Genomic DNA, 10763 nt, shown 5'->3' with positions numbered 1-10763 from the left:
AAAAAAAAAGAGAGAACTTTTGTTTCGATTCACATCTTTAAATTAATCCCGAGAGCCTTAATAGATTCATTAATTACTGTATGCTATAGGCCTTCCTAATATTTCTGGCATGTATGATGTAGTTAGCCAACAAGATCTGGAAAGTAGTGATGTGTGAGGTGATGTAAAGTGGATGTTGATACAAATGCCACGAATGGTTCCTCTACTGATGCTATGCAAAGACTGTCTGGTCTAGAATTAGATACTGACCAGTTGCTCCAGCAGGAAATGTTGAATTGAGAGGTCCATCAGTAGCCTTATATGGTTGTGGATGAACTGGGGAGAGGGGGTCGTGATGCTGACGCATCCGGATGTCATACTTAAAGAGCTACACAGGCTTTATGACCAGAATATCTCCAAATGACTTATGGCATATGAAATCACAACCTGCATGGGAAAAAATGGTTCAACTAAGAATGGAGGAAGACTTTTACAAAGGAACCCCTCATCTCATTCATGGTTTTTTTGTTTTTGGCTGGGTTTTCCCTGTCTGACTCTAATATCCTCATTCCTGCAGTTTCTGTCCATCTGAAACAAGCTTCAAATAGCACTGCAATCGAAATCTGTAAAGCTCATGTACTTTATGCCAGGTCTTCTAAAGTCACACAATAGCTTTGTGTGAGGTACGGATTGAAATTTAATCCATTATTCACTGAAATCTTGCAAATCGAAACTTGCCACTTCATGTTAAGTTAGGAAACAATGTTGTTTATTGATGTCAATCCTCATTTTTCAAGATTTTCATGTTAAAATACAGAATTTGACCAATTTTGTCTCAATAAAAATAGAGGAAAGCACCAGGACAAAAACGTATAAATGCCGATAAAGTGCATATGTATTCAGCTATATTCAGAATGCCGCTGCATTGTTTAATGTATTTTAATTATTTATTGTTTAGTATGTGTTCTTTGTAGAACATGCCACTTATATATGGCTGAAATATCAATAAAGCAGAGTAAACTAAACTTTGCATTTTTTAGATCAAGCACATTTTCGGCAAAGCCTCTGGTTAAATGTGTTTTTATGCTCATTATCTTCTGTTGAAAGGACCACACAGACAACAAGGTCTGGAATTTTGTTTGTGAGAGATAATAAGTTCTGAGGAAGTTCAAGGTGAAAGAAGGGTCTTCAGTTTCTTCAAAAATATAGAATTACATGTCTGTTTGTTTCTAAGATTAACTGAACGAAATCTATTACTTTTTAGGATACTTATTGAATGCCAACTTCCTGCTGTACACGATTTTAGCTGCTGGGGGTGGGGGTTAAGAACTGTGAGATATAAAGTCACAATTGCCTTTTATAAGAAAATGAGACTATGAGACTGAATAACTGGAAATATTTCCTTCTTCCTTCAAAGAAAGCAAGTTTATAAACCGTACTCACGAATTCTTAAACGGTTCCCTCGGTTTAACAAATCGTGCCCACCGATTAATAAACCGTACTCACGAATTTCCAATCCGTGCGCTCAGATTTTGTAAACCGTACCTTCGGTTTTTGAATCCGTACCCACAAATTCATAATCCGTGCGCACGCTTTCGCAATGCGTTCCCTCGGGTTTGTAAACTCGTGGATTTGTGGCCCCGCCCCGGGTGACCACGATGCGGGATGCATAGTATTGTGTTTATTAAACATTATTTTTCTATGAGACCATGATCCGCACTCACAAAATAGTCTTCTTTTTAGCGTTTATTTTATATTAATCACCAATAGGATAAAACACCTCCGCCTGTGGTTTATAGCCTAAAATCAACGCTAAAAAGAAGAATAGAAAATGTCCTGAATTTTCTAAAAAATAAAACGATAGAGTTTCGAGAGAAGAAGGTTAAAAGCAATACAAAACCAATAGCCTAATGTACCGGTTATGTTGTCATTCCTTTGCTCTCTAACTGAATGCAATGTTATAATAGGCCTAGTTATTTAATAATAACTTTAACAGTGAAGCATCTAACTCTGGGGGGGGGGGGGGGGGGGGGGTCATTCCTGGAATGCTGAGAGTAAAAGTTCATAGATCAGATTACAGGAAGGAAACCACAGGGGGAAAAAACATTGAGAGGAAACAGGCATCAAACTGCCTTCTGGTTTTTAGCCAGTGGAAATTCAATAAAATGCTTCAATTCAATTTCTTTTTTGTATGTGAAGGCTATGTTATTGTAGTTCTTTTTTTTTGCTGCTTTTGTAATGACTTATATTTAAATGACTGTTAGCATTAATTACACATTTAAAAAAGTAATATAAACAGAGTAAAATAATCATAAAACTAAATTATTCCTATACATATATGCAGTATGTATAAATACAGTACATATATGTGAAAAATTTTGATTATTTTACTCTGTTTATATTAAGGATATATATATATAGAGAGAGAGAGAGAGAGAAAGAGAGAGAGATCTATATATGTATATATATATATACGGTATATATATAGTCTCAGAAATCACATTATTTTTACTATTTTTAAATGCCTTTCATTATATTACCCTATTATTTTATTATTTTATCCTTTATCCTCATCCTTGAAGTCATTTTTAAAATTCGCAGAAATATTTATTACGTTTTAAACAATGTTAATATTTATTGTGTCTGAAGGATTTATATGAACTTTTATACTAATTATGACTATTAGTTGTTGCATCATTTCCACAGCCACCAAGCAAAAGTCATGAACAAGCTTGAGATGAAATAAGAGATGTGAATATAAAAAACTAAATGTAAAGATAAATTGTGAACAAAGTTTTTTTATGCATCATTTCAGAAAAAAAGAGAGAAAAAAATGGTGAAAAAATGAATTAACTGTGTACATATATTTTACACAAGACATCAAAAATAATTTTAGTGCAGCAAAGTTTAAGATAAGATATTTCTATCACCGTCATTTCCATCACAGGATGTTCTTAAACACAATACAAGATTACGTGCCATGTATTTTTAATATGGACAAATTAAATACACTAGAGTGTGACTATTGAGTTTCTTTTTTAAAAATCCACAAGGTCAAAAGTGCCCATAGTTGAAGTAACGCCTAACTACAGAACGTCTTTTTCTTTTTACGACTAATAATTCTCTTTCCCATGCTGCAGACAACCCCAGATTCCTCTTTTCCTTCCAACCCAGCACAATTTGTGTGGTTTGACCGGGTCTTTGGAGCAGTAAAAAGGGATATCAGCGGTGACTGGGATCCATTTGGCCAATGTGAAACTCATATTCCGGACCCCGAACCATATTCCAGTGACTTGGGAAAGTGTTAGTCCTTTTTGCTCCAGTGTTCTTTAGTGTTTGGCCAGCGGCCTCAGACATATTCTACTGATCAGTCTAAGATATCATATATTTTGGGACTTTTGCGAGGAAATGCATTAGCATGGGCCACAGCTGTTTGGGACCGTCAGAGTGCACAATTGAATAATTTTTCCTCTTTCACTGCTGAATTAAAGAAGGTTTTTGACCATCCACTTCATGGAATGGAAGCAGCCAAGCGTTTGCTATCTCTTCGCCAGGGTTCCCGAAGTGTGGCTGAGTAGTCTGTGGAGTTTCACATTATTGCTGCAGAGTCTGGATGGAATGATATTTCTCTCCAGGAGGTGTTTCTTAATGGACTCAATGATCGGATTAAAGATGAACTGGCTGTTAAAGACCGATGTGACTCTCTAGAATCTCTTGTTTCTCTTTCCATTACTCTAGATAACCGTCTCAGAGAACGCCGCAGAGAAAGGGTCAGTCATTCTAACTCCTCAACCTTTCCTCGTTCCACTACCTGGTCTCTGGCTAAGGATGTTACTGAATTACCACCCAGTCCCCATGCTCCCGCAAACTTTACACCAGGGGATGAACCCATGCAGTTGGGTAGGGCTCATCTTACACCAGCTGAACGTCTCAGGAGATTAAAGGCAGGTGAATGCATTTATTGTGGTAACCTGGGCCATTTCCTTGCCACTTGCCCTCTTCGGCCAAAAGAAAGGGCTCACCAGTAGATGAGGGGTTACTGGTGAGCCAAACTACCTCTTCCTCTGTGTCTCCTTGTCGTCTGCAATTACAAGCAAGTTTGTGTATTAACCAGCAGTCTCTCTCTTTGTTAGCTCTGGTGGATTCTGGGGCCGATGACAGTTTCCTTGATGCAAAGTTGGCTTCCCAGGCAGGAATTCACACGGTGCCATTGGACTCACCCATTTCAGTTAATGGCTTAGATGGAAAATTCCTGGCACAAATCACTCATTGTACGGTTCCTCTGCTTCTGGTTCTCTCTGGTAATCATCGTGAGTACATTCAGCTGAACATTATTTCCTCTCCAACTTCTCCTCTGGTTTTAGGACACACATGGTTGAGACTTCACAATCCACATATTGACTGGTCTTCAGGCAAGGTGTTGAATTGGAGTTTACCTTGCCATTCCTCCTGTCTACAGTCTTGCCCTTCCACCAGCTGAGGCTGCTGTAGCCATTTCCATCCCAGAACCTCCTGATCTGTCTAGAATTCCTTCTAAATACCATGATCTTGGTGCTGTCCTCAGTAAGGATCAGGCCCAGACCTTGCCACCCCACCGTCCCTATGACTGCTCAATAGATCTGCTTCCTGGAGCTCCTCTGCCTACTAATAGACTGTACAACCTCTCTCGACCTGAGAGGGAGGCTATGGAGAAATACATCCATGATTCCCTTGCTGCTGGTCTAATTCGGTCTTCCTCCTTTCCCATTGGGGCTGTTTTTTTCTTTGTGGCAAAGAAAGGTCACACTCTACGTCCTTGTATCGATTTCCGTGGTCTCAATAAGAACAAATATCCCTTACCTCTTATCAACTCCGCATTCGATCTCCTTCATGGAGCCACAGTTTTCACTAAGCTGGACTTGCGAAATGCTTACCATCTGGTCAGAATAAAAGAAGGGGATGAATGGAAGACCGCTTTTGAATATCTGGTGATGCCCTTTGGACTTACAAATGCTCCAGTAGTGTTCCAAGCTCTGGTCAATAATGTCCTCAGGGACTTTCTCAACCGCTTCATATTTGTATATCTGGATGACATTTTTAATCTTCTCCCACACCATCTCTGAACATATCAGCTATGTGTTCCAAGCTCTGGTCAATGATGTCCTCAGGGACTTTCTCAACCGCTTCATATTTGCATATCTGGATGACATTTTAATCTTCTCCCACACCATCTCTGAACATATTAGCCATGTTCGTCTAGTTCTGCAAAGGCTTCTCGAAAACAAATTGTTTGTAAAAGCGGAGAAGTGTGAATTTCATGTCAGTTCTGTCAACTTCTTGGGATACATGATTGAGGGCGGGCAGGTGAAGACTGATCCAGAGAAGATCCAGGCAGTGACAGAATGGCCAAAACCTACCACCCTTAAACAGCTGCAACGATTTTTGGGCTTTGCCAATTTTTATCGCCGTTTTATTAGGGATTATAGCCGTGTGGCAGCTCCTCTCACCAGCCTCACTTCTTCCTCTATCCCTTTTAGGTGGACTCAGGAGGCTAATTAGGCCTTTGTCAAACTAAAAGAACGGTTCACCTCAGCTCCTGCGCTTATTCAGCCAGATCCAATTCGGCAGTTCATCGTGGAAGTGGATGCCTCTGATTCTGGTATAGGAGCTATTTTGTCCCAACGTTTTGCTACAGATCAGAAGCTTCATCCTTGTGCCTTTTTTTCTCGTCGCTTGAACACTGCTGAACATAATTATGATGTAGGGAACCGGGAACTATTGGCAGTGAAGTTAGCCTTGGAACACTGGAGACATTGGCTTGAGGGAAGTGAACAACCATTTTTGGTATGGACTGACCATAAAAACATAGCCTACATACAAACTGCTAAGCGTCTAAATCCTAGACAAGCACGTTGGGCCCTGTTTTTTGGTCGCTTCAATTTTACCCTCACTTACCGCCCTGGCTCAAAGAATGTGAAACCGGATGCACTTTCACGACAATTTACTCCAGAAGAGGACCCGCAAAGCCCCGAAACCATTCTCCCGCCTTCCTGTGTGGTTGGGGCCATCACGTGGGAAATCAGTTATCAGTTATCAGTGGGGGAGTCAGTTATTCAGGAGGCTCAACGCACCCAACCCGATCCAGGCATTGGGCCTCCTGGACGTTTTTTTTTTCCCAATGCGGTTCGTTCCCAGGTCCTCCAGTGGACCCATGCATCCCGGTTTGCCTGCCACCCTGGTTCTAGTCGCACTATTAACCTCCTTAAACGACATTTTTGGTGGGGCACTATGGAAAAGGATACTCGAGAATTTGTCAATGGCTGCTCTGTGTGTGCACGTGGGAAAACTTCACATCTACCCCTGGCAGGGTTGCTTCGTCCTTTACCTATTCCCAGACGCCCCTGGTCACACATTGCTCTTGATTTCATTACTGGACTGCCTATCTCACAAGGCAACAACACTATCCTTACTATTGTGGACCGTTTCTCTAAAGCAGTGCATTTTGTGGCTCTCCCTAAATTGCCCACAGCTCAAGAGACCGTTGACCTCCTTGTCCAGCATGTTTTCCGTCTTCATGGCATCCCTCTAGATATGGTCTCAGACCGTGGGCCCCAATTTACATTGCAGGTTTGGGCTTGGTGCTACTGTAAGTTTGTCTTCTGGCTTTCATCCTCAGTCTAATGGGCAAGCAGAGCGGGCTAACCAGGAGTTGGAAGCAGCATTACGGTGTGTGGCGATAAATAATCCTTTGTCTTGGAGTACCCACCTCACTTGGATTGAATATGCTCACAATTCCCTGTCCAGCTCAGCTACTGGTATGTCTCCATTTGAGTGTTCTTTGGGATATTTGCCTCCTTTGTTTCCAGTACAGGAGAATGAAATTGCTGTTCCATCAGTTCAAGTCCATATCTGTCGCTGCCGTAAGATCTGGAGGGAAGCCCGGTCTGCTCTGCTCCATTCAGCTGATCGTAATCGCCACCTTGCAGACCGTCATCGAACCCCCGCACCCATTTATCAACCAGGTCAGAAAGTTTGGCTTGCTTCTAAAAACATTCCTTTAAAGACCGATTCTAAGAAACTCTCTCCTCGCTACCTTGGACCTTTTGAAATTGAGAGAGTCATCAACCCCTCTGTTGTCAGACTCAAACTGCCTAGAGCCATGAGAATTCATCCCTCATTTCATGTCTCTCAGTTAAAACCAGTTCAGGTCAGTCCACTTTGCCCTCCGACCAATCCCCCTCCTCCCGCCCGGGTTTTGGATGATAATCTGGTTTACACAGTGAGACGATTGTTGAATGTCCATCGTCGGGGACGAGGTCTGCAATATCTGGTGGATTGGGAGGGATATGGACCTGAGGAGCGGACTTGGGTGCCCCGCTCCTTCATCTTGGATCCTTCTCTTATTAGGGACTTCCATCAAGCCTATCCCAACAAGCCTGGCAGGTCGCCTGGAGGCTCCCATTGAGGGGAGGTACTGTCAGGGATTTGGATTTTTGGCCAGCTGTGTTTTTCCTTTTTGTGTGTCTGTGTTTGTGAGTTGGTGTATCCCGGGGTGTGGCTATGCTCTCCTCTCTGTGGCTGATGGCTGAATGTGAATCACCTGCTGCCAATCAACTCATCGGCCTCCAGTATTTAAACCCTGGGTCTTCAGTCATTTTCTGCCAGATCGTTCTGTCTGCCTATGTGACCTCACTCCACCTGCATTTATCCTGCATTCTGCCTGCCACGCCCGATCAACATTCTCTCTGCTCTACCAACATATCTCTGGCCTGTTTGGTTTCCAGCTCACCTCAGCCAATCCTCAACAGCAAAGGAGAGATGAATTGTGTTGCTTGACTTTTGGCAATAAATTAATTATTTGCATCATTTTTTAGTCTGTGTTCTGCTTTTGGGTCCAAAGCTGTGTTTGGTTACAACACATACTTGGGACTTCATTCTTGAGACACATACACTCTTAAAAATAAAGGTGCTTCACGATGCCATAGAAGAACCTTTTTGTCTAAATGGTTCCATAAAGAACCTTTAACATCTGAAGAACCTTTCTGTTTGACAAAAGGTTCTTTGTGGTGAAAGAAGGTTCTTCAGGTTACAAAAAGGTAAGAAAGAGATGGTTCTTTAAAGAACATTTGACTGAATGGTTCTTTGAGGAACCAAAAATGGTTCTTCTATGGCATCGCTTGAAGAACCTTTTGAAACACCTTTATTTTTAAGAGTGTATGTGTGGATTTTGCTGATGCACATGATGTACCATAGGAAATGTTCAGTTCTGTGACATTTGATGGTGGTTGAGAGTGTTAACCAAAGTGTTTGTAATTTCGGCTCTTGACAGAAAGCTGTGACAGGCTACATTTTATGACTGATAAACTAGATTATATAAAATATGCACAGTAAACCTGACAGTTGCACTGCACTCATGAGAGGAATACACTTGGGGTCATTTGGCTTTATGTAACAGGACAGGATATTAGGACATTTTAAACTTCATGAGTTAAACAATATAGGCCTATCATTTAGCTCTGATTAAAGACCCGTTCACACCAAGAATAAGTATAAAGATAACTATATTAGCGTCCACACCAGCAGACAATATGGTCTGTTTATTCTAAGCACACGCTCATCTGCCGCTTTAAATTCTCAAGCTCGTTCATCAGCTGGAAAAAACATTGTTCTGAAAGTGATTCCAATGATATTGTTTCTCTGTGCCTTTATCGTTATAACTGTGGTATGGACTTGGCTATTCTTTAATGCTGAGAACGATTTTTATATCTTTGTGGTTATCGCCCTTGGTATGAAGAGGCCTTAAGAATAACAGTAGACATGTTAGTAAAAATAAAAAAACAAGTTTGCAAAGAGTTTGCTAAATCTGACATGATATACAGTAGTAGGCTATATTGAATTTTTCTATTCAGGTTGAATTTATTATTCAGTATATATGGTCGAATAACTTAAATATGTTAAGTTACACTAAAGAAAATCTAAAACAGTGATTGTGCAGTGAAGCACTGCGAACGACATAATCAAATTAAAAATGACAGATAAATAATCTGTTATTAGCCTAAAGATGTTGTTTGTGTATAGAAACTATTTCTTTTATGTTTATTGCAAAATATGCATATAGAAATATTTAAGTAATTTGGGAGACTGACTCATTATGTCATTTTCGGTGCTTCATGGCATAGAATCATGGGTAATGTAGTTTTCCACCAGAAATTCTTTTGTTAAACATGACTATTCAAAAAATAAATTGAAATAATGTGGGTTGTACACTCTGCGAAAGCATATACCATCAATTATTGTAGCTCTGTCTTCTAGGTTTAGTTATAGTTCAAAATTAATTCCCCTGTGGAGAAAACGAAAGGGATTTTTAACCCAACTTTTAAACAATAATGACGGTTTTTAATCGGTTTCTCATCTGCGATTGGCTGGAAAACAAGTAGCCACGCCCCCAAAGTACACCATTGGTTGAGCCACTGTTGCTATGTCATATGGTCAAAACATTCAAACAAACAGTCGAAACATTTTGAGGGAATCAAACAATCACTTATGTTTGTTTGCATATTAAGCTATAGGGAGACTAAAGCATTTAAATATATATGTATAAAAATTACACATTTTACAGCTTTTCAGTATGAGCTCACTTTTTACGGTGTAATCTCATTGTTTCCTCACTTAATAAAGAGATCTGCCTCTCAAAGACGTAAAAAATGACGTGTTTGGCTCTTCTCTGATCTTAATCATGTGGAAAAAATGATTGCTTTGGGGTCACACATGTTTACGTTTTCCCATTGGCTATTTAATGGAAACAACGAGTTAATTAAAATCTAAATAGTTGTAGGTGTCAGGTAAAGTTGTGTGTCTATACTGTTGGCTTGACCTTGCTGCCATTCATGAGTGTGTCATGGGAGATTAGAGTGTTGTAGAAAGAGAGCGAGAAAGAAAGCACGTGCTCGCTGAACTGCTCTATTTGTGTCTGGGCATAAAGCCAAGCGTTCTGACTCTCTAAACCTTGGCCTTGAGAGGGGCCACCGGCCCTTTAAAATACGCCATTGTCAAGTGTCTCCAGTGTATGTGAGTCCGTATTGTGAATGTGTTTGTGTGTGAGTTTACCTGTGAGTGAACTCTGTTAGCATAGCATGCTTGTTGTTTGTGCATCCCAGCAAATTTATGGAAAAGGACATGAACGCAACAGGGGATTGCACAAACACAAGAGCCGAGACTCTAGTTGCATGCAGTGCAACACACTGTTTACTGACTCCGTTTAGACGGTTGCATGGCAACGGCAGCAGCCCAGTCACTATGGGCCACTTTTGCTTTGTTTTGCAGCATTGTAACTGTGTGGAAAAGTCTGTGTGTGTAATGGAAGAGGAATGCATGTGAAAACAGTGACTGAACACCCACATGATTCTGTGTGTGTGTGTTTAATGGCTATGTATCAGTAACATTTTAGTGTAAATCTAACTGACTAAGTATAACATTAAAGATTATGTGAAGATTTTTTTTTCATACTACCGTGAATAATCTACTAGTTTAATGACTAAGTAAGCCATTCATAGGTTGACTTCCTGAAAAGCGTAAACAACACTTTGCTTGATGTTCAGGCCAAACCAATGAGTTAAGTTTGGGCTGGACTTCCTGACAAAAAAGAAAAGAATAGCATTTGGGAAATCTGTTTGGAAACAATCATTATTGGTTTTTGTGAATAAATTAACTCTATTGCTGATACATAATAAAGTATATTTAGATTCACTATTTATTTATTTTGTATTTAGATACATATTTTTTATAGTAAAAAAAAAATTGGATTA

The sequence above is a fragment of the Sinocyclocheilus grahami genome, unplaced genomic scaffold (assembly GCF_001515645.1).
Source record: "Sinocyclocheilus grahami isolate Dianchi unplaced genomic scaffold, SAMN03320097.WGS_v1.1 scaffold165.1, whole genome shotgun sequence".
Taxonomy (NCBI): Eukaryota; Metazoa; Chordata; class Actinopteri; order Cypriniformes; family Cyprinidae; genus Sinocyclocheilus; species Sinocyclocheilus grahami.
The sequence above is the reverse complement of the archived record's forward strand: the minus strand, read 5'-3'. Positions refer to the sequence as shown.